This window comes from Diadema antillarum, unplaced genomic scaffold (assembly GCF_040938485.1).
Source record: "Diadema antillarum isolate AM-2024a unplaced genomic scaffold, OU_Dant_1.0 scf00000080, whole genome shotgun sequence".
Lineage (NCBI taxonomy): Eukaryota > Metazoa > Echinodermata > Echinoidea > Diadematoida > Diadematidae > Diadema > Diadema antillarum.
In genome coordinates, this window is record NW_027270969.1 from 505,893 (window position 1) to 519,914 (window position 14,022).

Genomic DNA, 14,022 nt, shown 5'->3' on the forward strand with positions numbered 1-14,022 from the left:
CTAAGCTTTCAAATTACGTATTACTCAATACAAATTGAATTTTCTCGCCCATTGAAATAATTAGAAGAATGTACTGGTAGAATGTTTAATGGGAGAAAAAAAAGAGGCATCAATGTTCACTGTCTATTCAAGTGCATTACACCACCCATCGGTGCTCTGTTTAATGTATGGCACCAAAAAAAAAAAAAAAAGAATCTGAAACTTCATCATTATAAAACAGATTAGGCCTATTTGCCTAAGTCAAAATTTAGTATGCTCCTTAAAGTAAAGTGTATCTGTGACTAATGTCAACTTTCAATGCGATAGCTCTATCTTTTCAAAAGTTATTTGAGCTGAAACCTTGTAAAGGGTTTAAATGGGAATTGACCTGTAAACCATATATGGTACACGTAATCAAAATATTCGAGGAAAAATAATATTCTTGCAAGCTGCAAAAATGGATAATTTGCCATTTGGATTTTTTTTTATAACAAAGTTTAGAATTATACATACATGACATAAGAATTAAGGGAGCTTCCCGAAGCAGGAACCATGCTAACAGTAAGCATACCGTACAAAACGGACTGTCAAAGGACGCCAGCTAGACAGACTTGAAAGACGCTAAACGCAAATCAAAATCTCCTCGGACTTACTTGACACTAATTCGACACTGACTCGACCTGACCTGACTCGTCCGACGGCGATTAAAACTTCTGAGCTTAGTTTATCGTACTAAATCTTGCTTCGTAAGATCACGGCCGACATATGATGTGACACTGACTTGATAGTCGACCAACACAAGCGGATTCATGGGATTATCTTATCTCATCTGATTATGCAAGACACGTCTGACACTGACCCGATACTCGATCAACACAAATCGGATTCATTGGACTATGATATCGTACGGTAATCAAAAAAAAAAATACAGCTTTGCTTACGACGAGCGATCCATCAGTAAAGAACCCTGAGATTGATGGGTAGAGTTATAGATTGGACGACCTTGCCTCATCGGATCACGTCCGACACGTCTGACAATGACTTTTATAGTCAACCAACACAAATCTGATTCGTCAGACTCTGATACGTTACACTTCAGAAAGTGACCATAAGGGAAGTATGCTTCCGACGAGCGACCAATGAGAAAAAGGCTATGAAAAGCTAGGCCTATGTGGAAAAGGGTATTACTAACCGTTGTAATCTCACACTCATGTGTACACGTCATGTGTAATGGATACATTGCACATGATTCCGATGTCAATTTCCACCGTTATTTTGTGCCATTTCAATAGAGGGACATCTTTTCATCTGCTGTCTGACATTGAGATAAGCTGAAAAGGGGAAATTGCAGACACTATTTTCACATTTCAGCTAATTTCCACGATTGTTGCATTACATTTCTCTCCATGAATTTATCTGCTGCCGGACATTGATATGAACTGAAAGAAGAACAACAAAAAAAAAAATCAGAGACAATTTTCACATCTTAGCCACTCCTCGAATCATGAAAAGGTTTAAAGAAAGTGAGAAAGGAGTTATTTTTTTATATTGTTATTCTTTTCAGGTATTTCTTCTTTCTTCGTTTGTTTAACTCCACCTTTACTGCGTGCATGCTATGACTTTGACTCTCGCAGAAACAATCAGTACCTTTCATCTTAGCCGATTATCCTGTCAAACTACGCAAGAAACAAGAGTAGGAGCCTAACACAATACATGTGCTCTATTGTAGATTATCAAATCTCACATGAATACGGTGTGAACGTGTTTATCACTTTCCTAACTCAGTTGAGAACGCCAGATCGCGTCAAATCGGATACTGTTGTTGTCCTTGTTGTTTTAGTTGTGGTGTTGGTGGTGGTGGTGGTGGTGTTGCTTTCACAGGGAAACTCGAGGCATGAGCAGCCATAATGGCTTAATTTCATTGAGTGGAAATTTAACGAGGCCATGGTAACAATGATCTAGAAAATGTCTATTCTATGTGTACTGTCCTTTTGTGGGGACTCGCTGTCATACAGTGTATACTGTATGCACTAATGTGTGCTGACGGCAGTTTATTATTAATGAAACACATTTCATTAACATGAAGCAGGGTCTATTGCTCAGTCATCTGTCTCATATCAAAGGTATGTCAAATGTATGTACGAGAACAATTTTAGTTCCTCTTTCCGGACATTTCTGTGTCTTTCATTCACATCCCGACACAGTAGTCATCCCAACTACATTAAAAGTCATACAAAAAAATCTATGTAAAGAAAAAAAAAACACAGGATTTTGCGAGATATAGTTACAGAAAGAGATTATGCTCAACAATACAAACGTGATCCTTCATCACAAGACTACCAAAATGTCGCCAGATATGGATTTTTCTTTTGATAAGGGCACGCTTTAAAAGAGCATTTTCTACCTTTAAAAATACATATTACTCAATACAAATGGAATTTTCGAAACCATCCAAAAAAGGGGAGATTGTAGGCCTTACACTGGAAAAGTGCTTACTTAGAAAAGAGGCTTAGGAGTTCACTGTATAATGTATAAAGGGACAAAAGTGATTATCATAATCCACATAGCGACTGTAACAGAGGGATTTTTTACTATTAAAGTCAAAACTTAGCTTAAACCTTACAGTATATAAACATTATACAGGATATATTTCTGATATCAATTTCTAATGAATTAGCGTTATCTTTTATAAAATTATTTTAGTTGAAACTGTGTAAATGGTATTTAAGAATAGTTAATGAAAAGGGACCTGTAAATACTTTCTAATCTTTTTCAAATACTTACTCTTTTGCCTCTCAGTCCCCCTTTTCCCTTCATTTTCTATTTCCAAAATGCTGAAAATACGGTACGATATCCGTCTTATGTTCAGATATAGAAATGGTATTTAAGAATAGTTAATGAAAAGGGACCTGCAAATACTTTCTAATCACACTATTTTGGGAAAAATGTGTTCAAGCTCAATGCCAAAAATATATATGAGTATAATGAATATAAGAACGACCCAAGTCCATGGAAGACCATTTCGAGTAAACTAAAGAAAACTTCATATTTTCTTTCTTTGTCCAATAATATTCTATTTAACTGTGACGGGAAGGCAACATTGTATATACAAATTAGAACATATATTATTATGACAATGAACATTTACATTAATTATTGTGGAGAGGCCATTTGTGTGGTGGACTTGGGTCGTTCTTTGATTCAAATGGACTTGGGTCGTTCTTTGATTCATATACATGATATTCTGCTCTAGAGATGAGAGAAGGATGAGAGAGGGCGCTATTATATGAATGTAAGAATGGCACAAGTCCTTCATTCTTACATTAATATAAGATTTAACTCATTCATATCAGGCACTTCCGGGGGTAATTAGGATTTTATGCACAAGATGAATCCATGCATAAGCTACAATTTCCCATGTCAAACTGAATTTGGCCAAAAATTGGACTTGGGTCGTTCTTATATTCAGGTCTTCATATATATTCGTTTTATAGTCTCAAAATTTAGAATCATACATAAGATTTGCCCTTTTACAAAATAGAAAAAACTGACATAATTTCACTGGTTTTAAAATGTAAAATCCGTTGTACAATTTTTTGCTGGTTTAGTGATGCATGGTCACAAATTAATTTGTCAACAATTCTGGACAACACTGCTGATAGAAACAACAACATGTAACGCTGTATCACAATATGACAGCAATTAAAATCACCCTCTCAATAGTTAATGTAACACAGAGTAGAATTTTTTCTTCAAGAGGACACGACTCTAGGCCATTACACGCCACACACAGACACAGACGCAGACACACACGAAAAACTAACAACAAAACGAATCATCAATAGTGAATCATGAAAAGTGATCACAGCAATTGTAGTTATTACTACCAACATATACACTGCTATACTTAGACCTTATGATAAGTTCTATAGATACCGACAGAAATTGGTAGAATGTACTTCAATCACTATCAACACTAATCTTCAACAAAGTAAATTTAGTAATAAACATTTGGTTAAAAGAAAGGGGCAAGGAAATGTCAAAACTTGGAATATCCTTTTGATTATAACTACAGAATTATGTTTGTAGGCTTTCAGAAGTGTTAATTCTCTGGTTCGGTCTCCCACTAAAATATATACAAAACATGCCTGCCTAACTCGTCAGGACTTTCCGAGGTCACCACGAGGAATAATCCTCGATGAAGTGGAGAAGATACGAGATATTTCAACCTACATGTTTTTATCTGATGGCGTTCCTTCGTGCAGTCAGTGTTTATGTGTATGACAATTAACTTATATAATTATCTTTGGAAAAACCAGATCATTTAAAATTACCTAATTTCAGGAATCGATACCACGGGACTTTAGAAAGCTTTCATAGAGACGGGCAATATGCCTTTTTAGGCAAAACTATGTCAACGAACAACCAAAAACAACGAGAACAACAACAGTGGGTTTTTACCTATAAAGGCATTACTCTGCATGTGAGAGAAGATGAAGCTAGTAACTATATTTTCACATGCATGAGTATATAGTAGCGAAAGTGTAGATACATTTTTTTTTCTCTGTCACACATATTCCCTACGGATAGACATGGGTAGATTATGTTTGAGTGTTCCACAGACAATTTTCCGACTGAATTTATTGGAATATATGGTTATTGTATTGAAAGAAGTAGAAACACTTTTTCAAATACTTACTCTTTTGCCTCTCAGTCCCCCTTTTCCCTTCATTTTCTATTTCCAAAATGCTGAAAATATCCGATATCCGTCTTATGTTCAGATATAGAAAACTCAGAGCATGAGCAAACTCAAGTAAGTCCGAACGTATAACACAAACTAAAGTCAGGATGATGTGAACACTGACAGTATAATGTTATTAATCTATCACCATGGTGTCTCATTTCACAACGTTAATTTGAAGCTCATTTGAAAAATCATAAACAATGCCCTGCAAAGGATAAGCCACGCCCATGACTGTCAACACTCGGCGTAGAATGGATCATATGATATGGGCAATGGAGTGTCATTTGTTTTGAGTAGCTATGCAGCTTTCCAACGAGCATCACAGAATTAAAGCTGACGGGCTACCGATGGGCAGTATTATCATATGCAAATATAATATGGATAGGCCACGCCCACCACGCGGCTAGAAGAGGATTTTTTTTCTCACTTTTCATGCATTTCCCTATGGGTATATAATTATCATATACTCCAATTACATATAATTGAATTCCAAACAAATGTATTTGGCACATTTCAAAATACTCCTGAGCTTTCGTCATATCTGAGGGCAATGAATAACTAAAGAGTGAAAATAAAGTTTGAATCTGAATTTGAATTTGAACTTCAGTTGCAGGAAGATTTCACGTGGAGGGATATTCAACTGATTTGAAGACCTTTGAGGCGCCCTAGAATGATAAAGAATTAACTTCTGTTCAGCATTTCTTATGTCGTCATAAACAGAATAACTTTATTTCTATTCTCTTGCAGTCGTTTACGCTGTGCCTCAGCGAGGCAATTTACAGGCTCCTTTTCCGTAATTGCCTATTTCCATCAGTGAAGATTCTTTGTCCTTCCTCGTAACGGCGAGACATGCTCTTCCGATAAAATGTTGCACGCTGTTTAAACTACAATGTAATCACATTGCACGGAGTACACTGTTCGATACTTATAACAATGACGCTTTGACGGTTCTAAAACCTGTAGCTTTGTGCTTGAATACCACACAAACTTGGTATATCTATCAAAACAAAATTTTGATTAGCATGAATATGCAAATCAATGCAGAAGATAGAGGGATTTCTCTGCACTTCGGGGGTACCCCCCCCCCCCACACACACACACACTATGATTACAGGTCTACAGATTATTTTTTTTAGTCCTTATCATCTTCAATCGTGCTGGATAAGGTCAAATAAGTTGTCTATAAATCTTCTTAAAACTAAATGTATATTATTTAGTAATACTTTAAATAATCTTCCTAATAATATAAAAATAGATGATATAGTTATAGATGAAGTTGCATCAATGAAGTTTTTAGGTTTGGTTATTGACAATAAACTTTCATGGAAGTCACATATTGATAGTATTTGTCACACAATATCTCGAAATATTGGTGTTATTAATAGAGTTAAATATTATTTTTCTATTCCCACCCTTTTAATGTTATATTCAGCTTTGATTTTACCTTATTTGAATTATGGCATCATAGCTTGGGGGAACACACATCCATCATATCTCGACAGACTGTCCCGTCTCCAGAAAAAAGCTCTTCGAATAATTTGTCATGTTTCTTGGAGAGCCCACACCGATGTTTTATTTTCTGAAAACAAAATTTTAAAGATAACTGATATTTATTATCATTGTCTTGGCCAATTTATGTATAAACTTTCTAATAATTTGTTGCCGTCTGTCTTCACAAGCATGTTTGCGAGAAACCGCTCGTTCCATAAATATCCAACTCGTCACTCAGATGAATTCCATCTGCCTTTAACTAGAACAATGTTTACACAATCTATATTTACATTTGCTGGACCTAAATATTGGAACAACCTTTCTAACAGTTTGAGGACATCTCCAAGTTTAAGTTCCTTTAAGAGTAATCTGAAGAAAAATATTTTGAACAGTTATAAGAATTGTTGATTCTTTATTGGTTGCAAAGAAGTGTAAAATCCAACCTTATATTCTATTGGAATTACAGCTAAGCGGCTCCATCCATCCACTACCTCTCGTGTCCTTCTATTTTTTTTTTGTCTCTTATCTTCACACCACGCATTAAGCTGCTTTCTCCCCCCCCCCCTCTCTCTCATACACACACACACACACTCACACACACACACACACACACACACACACACACACACACACACACATACTATTTTGTTTCTCTCCTCTCTTTTCCAAGTTATTAGCATATATAGATTTACAAGGACTAACTCAAAATGAAAGCAGTGACGTCATTTGTGCTGTTCCTCCAAAAATCGTGGATTACATGCATTCGGTGTCACATGACCACGATCATAGCGGCAACACAAATCCTGTGTAGCAGTTTGTGGAAAAAAATGCATATCATTTAAGGCTACACCATCGAAAAAAAAGGAGCTCTTACTTTTTCTAGCTACTCATAGCATAGACGCAAGCCATATTGCTTCCAGATCTTTGACAGATCTGTTCTACAATGGGGTCCATGATTTATAAGGCTATAACATAAACATACATCTTTCCAGTTAACAAAACAACATATTATTCACAGACACAATACTTAGTACCTACTTGAGTATTATCAATAGTCAAGACACTCCCCCCCCCCCCCCCCACCGTTCCTCCAGGGTACTGAACACATGTAATGAAATGCCTTTGATGTCACAAGATTCTATCAAAGACATTTTTTTTTCAACGAAACAGGCATAACAATTATCTTAATTGCTTCTATGACTCACAACTGTACGTAGTACATTGTACAATTCAGCATCGATACATACTCTTTGATTCGTTCATCTAAAGCAGTAAGGCAGCTGAACTGTCTAAGAAACATTAATAGATTACTGTATGATTTGGTGCCACGGTATTGAAACATATTATAGTTCACGCCTGCAGCTTTTCGAATTTGGTTTCGGTGAAGTTTCTTTCTTACACCGCTTTTGCAAAAAGAAGATCTTTTAAGTTTACTGCTTACCTAGTAGGTATGTACGAGCCATAGCAACGCGCTGCGTTGGAATTTCTGTGGGTTTTGGCTTGGAAATTCAAAAGGTATGTTAGTCGAAACAAAAGAAATTGTGTGAAAAACGATATTCCCTTGGTAAGATCAGATGACGGAAGGTTAAAACGGAGCTCTATTACTTAAGTTTCACCCAGAAGACTTGACTATTTCGAGCAAAATAATTACTGTAAAAGTGCGAAAACCGCCGCGAAAGAAACCACTTTTTACAGTAAATGCATTCGATCACATCCAGTAGACATTTTATAAGATGTTACTGCAGATTTTTCGTGAAGAGCGCCACCTTGTGCTCGGATTCTAAAGATGCATACTAGGACCTCACTTAGACTCGTTGTAGTACTGCAGTGTAGGCCTATGTATGAAACAAAAGACAGAACTTGGCTGAAAGAAACGGATGAGGGATGCTGTGATTGTGACGCGGTGGAGGCGCACAATCTTTCAACCCACTTTTCTACTTCTTTAGCTTTTCTATTTACCACTACTATATGCTACTATTCTGGTAGGTAACAATGTAAGGATGTAGCACATGCAGAACATGCATCAGGTTGATGACAGGCAGCGGGGAATTCATCGTGTTGACCTTCATTGATGCTTGTGTCTCAAGTGTAGTGAGTCAGACATAAACGATGCATTAAAGAACACAAACGACAATACCACAGTAGGGGAACGTGGGGCAGGATGGGCCACATTTCACTAAATGTGCTTTATTTCAAATACTACGTCACAAGCTTCCACATGAAACAGGATTTACAAAGATTGTGTAAGGCAACACTATCACACGTAATATCATCGTAATTGCCTACTTTTATTTTACGTAATAGCCATCTCAAAATAGCCAAATCTGTCCCATCCTGCCCCACATACGTGGGGCAGGATGGGACAAACAATGAAGACGCATATTTCCGTGTTCCACTTGAAACGGTCGCTCTTTCGTTTGTAATTCCGGACCATTCTGAAACTGCAAAAAGAATAAAACATATACATTAACCTTATCAAATAATAATGATGGGGCAAGATGGGACACCCGCCCAATCTGCCCCGAGGTTACACACACTACACTTCTAAGCTCTACACAATACATGCAATGACATACAGTCTGCCTACATTTTGTGAAATAAACTTGATGTATAGGCCTCCTATACTATAAAAACCACATAATATCAACGTTCTACCTTTCTTCATGCCAGGGATACTATACATTTCATAACCTCAGAAATTCTGCCGTCATCGATATCAATTTTTGCGTTTGTCCTCCACAGCTCAAGAGCATCTCAGCTTCACAGAGCGTGGCTTCCTGATAGCGTGCTTTTTATCAGTGCAGATTATAGTGCCCTCTGATGCTTACTTAGATAGTTATCGCATTGTCCCATCCTGCCCCGTGTCCCATCTTGCCCCACCTTCCCCTACTATTGATTGTGATTCGCTACAAGTTTGTGAGTACTAGCACCAGAGCAGAGCATGTGTACAGAGCATCAGTATGTGATGATTGATGTGATGACTGAATGTGTGATATCATCAGGAGACGGGTCGGCGGAAGATTGGCGTGATTAGTATGCAGCCAAGAAGCCCGAGTATTTATACATTACATCATATAACACTGAACAGTCAGTAGCAAAAACCAGCAGTTACATATAAATAATATATATATATACACTATATATATATATATATATATATATATATATATATATATATATTCGGTATAGCTAAATGAAGCAAAAAGTCAGCAATCATAGCATAATTGAAAGGATAATAGCAACACAAAAAAAAAATATCCAGCCCTGCCTTTATCTATTCATCCTTAGGAGCAATATAGGCCTAGTGTGTTTTTCATCAAAACAAAAGTAAACATAAGCAAGGCAGAACACTGGGAGAAAATACTACTCAACGCTTCATGGAAATGATATGGTATGTCACAAAGTGTAAGTTACTTTATTGTTGTTGTTGTTGTTGTTGTTGTTGTTGTTGTTGTTGTTGTTGTTGTTGTTGTAATGGGTTGATACAAGATATTGAAACATAATGGTTCTGTGGTGTGTGGTGGGGTGAAGGAGGAACGGTTGGCTTTTCTTAAGCTGTATGAGTCTTAATCTTGCTACACATTATAATGAGGACTGCGTAATACATGATACAAAATATTATTTCATTCCAGATATCCTCTTCCGAGGCATACTCTTCTTGTCACAATTGCTTTGAGTTATGTAATGTGAGGTATCGTGATAATTTTCAACGTTTATCAATGGGAAAGTAAATAGAAATATGATACGAATCTAGTCATTGCTTTGCGTTTTTTGAGGTTTTTGGGGGTAACATACTTGCAATATTCCTTGCCACACTCAGTAAGTGTTGTACATGCAGTTGTATTTAAGCCTCGTCGGCCTCGTCGGACTCGTCGGTCTCATGCCAAAAGGGCCTTAACACCATAGACTTTGTACACTATTAGGGCCCTTTTGGCATGAAGCCGACGCAGTGTTGTTAATAACAACAGAGGGCGCGATATCCTATGTGAAAAAAAAAAAAAAATGTCTGTATCATTTTGATCATACCAGAGAAATGCCAACCCTAAATATTGATGACTCTGAACCTCTCACAAAATACCTAGTACTCGATATTTGCAATTCTTTACGAGATACCAAATTTTTATTATTCTTTCATGTTAGAATAATCATGTTAAACATGTTTACCTTTCTTTGACCTCAAATTTGTCTAGTATTCTTACGACATTTTTTTTTTTTCAGTCACATGATTTGACCCAAAGGTTGGTTTGATTTGTTTGTTTTTTTTTCGTTTTTTTTTTCGGGGGGGGGGGGGGTGCGTTTTTTAAGCTAGAACAATGTCAGTAATTCCACCGTGACGAATGTCACCATCGATATAATGAGTAATAAATATCAATGCTTTGATAATGTACATGTTTTGCGAACCAATAAACATGAGTAATCCCCTCTTTCAACCGTCAACGTTGTTCAAAAAAAAAAAAACCTTCTCCTAAAAGTGATCGGTGACCTTAAAAAAACAGTACATAAATAAAAATCGGCAATGCAATAATAGCACTTCAACATTTACATAAACTGTACCTACATAATGATGTGAATTAAACTTTTATTAAACTGCGAAATGCTGTCATTTGTAGTCTCTTGATAAAAATGCAAAACGTCACACAGACTAGCTGCGAGACTGAAATTTGATTGAGTGGCTACACTGGAGCTCAGCGCTAGATGGCGCTATCTATCACTGGCGCTCGTAGACGACTGTCACAGGCAAATTTCAAGATGACCAACCCGTTAAACCGAATGCGAAAAAAAAAACAACAACAAACAAACACACAAACAAAAATACAGTTTAAAATCGAAATGCATGTTTTAGTCAGGTTTGGTTACTATGGTTATTGCACCAAAGGAGTGACAATGTGGGTAGTGTCGACGGAAGTATCACGAGCATCACAGAAGAAAGACTTTAATTTAAACAGTTTTTACCATAGATCTCGGACTGTGTCACCGCCATTGAAATGTCAGCTGTTTTATTAATTGATTACTACTGAATGATGTTTTCCTTTCAGAGGAACACGATTGGCAGGGTACATTAAAACAGTGATTGTGATAATTGGACGGCTAAATGACAAAAGGAACCTGCCCGAATTTGTTTTCTTGTGACCTCTGTGGATCTGTTATTAGCTTCACTGAATGGTTCACGATGAGTTCAACACTGGAACGCTGTAATTTGGTTCAACTAAGGAACTTTTAATTCTTCTCTTTCATCTTACCTGGCAGACATCCGTAAGTCTGAAGTGGAGATAACTAAGCTCGTTTATTTTCTGATGAGGTACATGTGTTTTTCTTCCTACCTTCTTTTTATTTGTCAAGTTTTTAGGGTGTCTTGTTTATATTCTATTTCAAAGAATAGGGGGAAAAGATAATCATGAAAAAAAGAGGATTATTTTCGCTCACAACGCCGTAATCCCCTCCCTTCTTCTCGTTAGTGATTATTTCGAGTTTACTGAGTTTACTTTTGCACATTACCGATGCAGTTTTTTTAATGGGGGGATTGGTTTTTGCTTTTGTTTTTGTTTTGTTTTGTTTTGATTTTGTTTTTGTTTTTTGTTTTTTGGTCAAACTATTCTAGTCTTCCTGGCTGCTAAACCCACTCTCCTAAAACGTGTCTGTATACTGTCATCGAAATATCACCTACGCGAGCACATTTCCGTTCCGCTTCCGGCTGACTATAAGGAAGAGAAGGCCAAGATTCTCACATTTTTGTCTCCCCAGTGGAACATTTTGATTAAGTTTGCTCAACAAAATGTCTTGGTGTGACAATCCATAACATACTTAATTGGAACGAACATCCTGGAGTCATCCGCAACAGAGCTGACAGATTGTTAAATAATGTGGGGATATTTTCATAAATTTCGATTTCTGCCACGAAAAGTACTGCTTCTTCTTCTTACAACACTGTCGTATGACCTTATTTCAACTATTGTGCAATGGCTGGGCAAACTCAAGTATGACGAATACCTGGAGATTGTTCTACTACAGAAAAAAAAATGGTCTGTATCATTGATATCAGTGATTGTCTTGCCAACGCATCGCTTGTACATCTTTTAATTTGAAGATTTTAAAATCACTTTTGATATCTTATTTTCAGAGCGCAATTTCTCGTGAATTCATATTCTAGGTAGAGACTTCCACAGTTTCTGTTCAATTATTTTCGGTTGTTTGATAACAGAAGATAATTATTTATGATATAAGAACGATATGCTAGAACCTTGATGTCACAACGTCTCACACGACTGTTCAAGTTATATGTCTCTTGACACTTTGTCAGCTCCGCTCCGTTTACTTCTCTGTGGATATGTCCCTACAGTACATAGCTCGATGTAGGATGTGCGATATAGTCTGAACTTCACTTGATTTATACTATATCGAACGGCTTCTAGTTTCTGACAAAATACTCCATGCAGTAGAGTAGAATATCAAGTTGGCAGCAGGCGTACGTAGTTTTCCCTGTTGTAGGATCTTACTGCCGAGCGGTCGCTCTCGCGTCGTCTCTGAGAAGATCAGCTTCTTACAGGGTGGTATACCCCCCCCCCCCCCCCCCCCCGTCTCTCAGCAGGTGAGGCGCGAATCTCTCTCAGGTGGGCCGCGTGTCTGCTAAAAGGAAAAAGAAATGAATACGAAAGTTGTTTTTCTTTCAAATTCATTAAATTCATGACTGATTACGCAGTACCTGCCGCATGCTGTAAGGATTAGAACCAGCACTTGTTGTCCGACGGAAGCCCAGTGGTCTATCCGAGATGACGCCTGTCCGGAGATCAGTTGGAGGTCGTAGGTTCGAATCCTGCTGGAGTACGTGCGCCCATGATTTCTTTTATAATAGCTACTAATGAAATTCGTATCAATTCAGTGCTTATGTAAGTCGACGTAGGGCAATTTGTCAATCAGTTGCAAGAAAGTTTTTGTATTCTGTCTAAGTGGGCCTCGGGGGAAAAAGGAAAAATTAAAAGGAGCCAGTCTCAAATTGAAAAAAGAAACAAACAAATAAACAAACAAAGAAACAGACAGACGTTGATAACTATTAATCTACTCATTGATCCCAGACTGGCCGATCAAGCATCTATGTGCTGTAATTGTGGAAATTTACAATGTCACAGTGATCACGAATCAGTAATATTTGTTTGTCTATATAAATCGTGTATGTGAAGCAAATGAGGCAATGTCTTCATGGCCTCACAAATCTCTAATTTCCTGTACCTTAATCATCACAAGCTATCCTCTAATATTCTTGTTGAAGAAATAAGAAATAGAAAGAAAATAATCGTTATTCGTCCCTCTAATGTCTGTGTTGCAATTTCTATCAAAAAAGTCTGTTTTACTGGAAAATTATATGCAGTTAAACTATTCATTAAAAGCATGATTTCATGATAGTTGTGTGAATTAACCTATGAAACAGTAAGTGCTCACTTCATCATCTCACCTACTTTAGTGTTCTTGGAATCTATATCACTCTTAGTGAAAGCTTTCAGTGAGATTCTCATTTGAAAGATACAATTTTCATGAATATTAACCATTTCTCTACTACGGTCTCATTCAACTGTTTTCATTTAAATATTCAACTTGAACTCGATATTCAATTGGACCGTAAACGTCCGACATTAACTGTATGACCAGACAACGCCAAAATATTCTGTGGATAAATAACAAGGTACAAGCTTGTATAAGCTTGCACAGTACGCGGGATGATATTTTTTTGTGGCTTGGAGAGGGTATTATTATTGAAGTAGCTAAATTTAGGACTCTTCTTTATTGACGAATGTTGCCTCATAAAAAAGAAGATA

At 36.9% G+C, this 14,022-nt stretch overlaps 1 protein-coding gene across 1 annotated transcript in view; it reads left to right on the forward strand.

The window, feature by feature from the left end:
- Window positions 1–14,022, forward strand: part of LOC139717677 (uncharacterized) — a 609,026-nt gene that overhangs the window by 481,353 nt on the left and 113,651 nt on the right. The gene's annotated exons all lie outside the window — the stretch shown is intronic.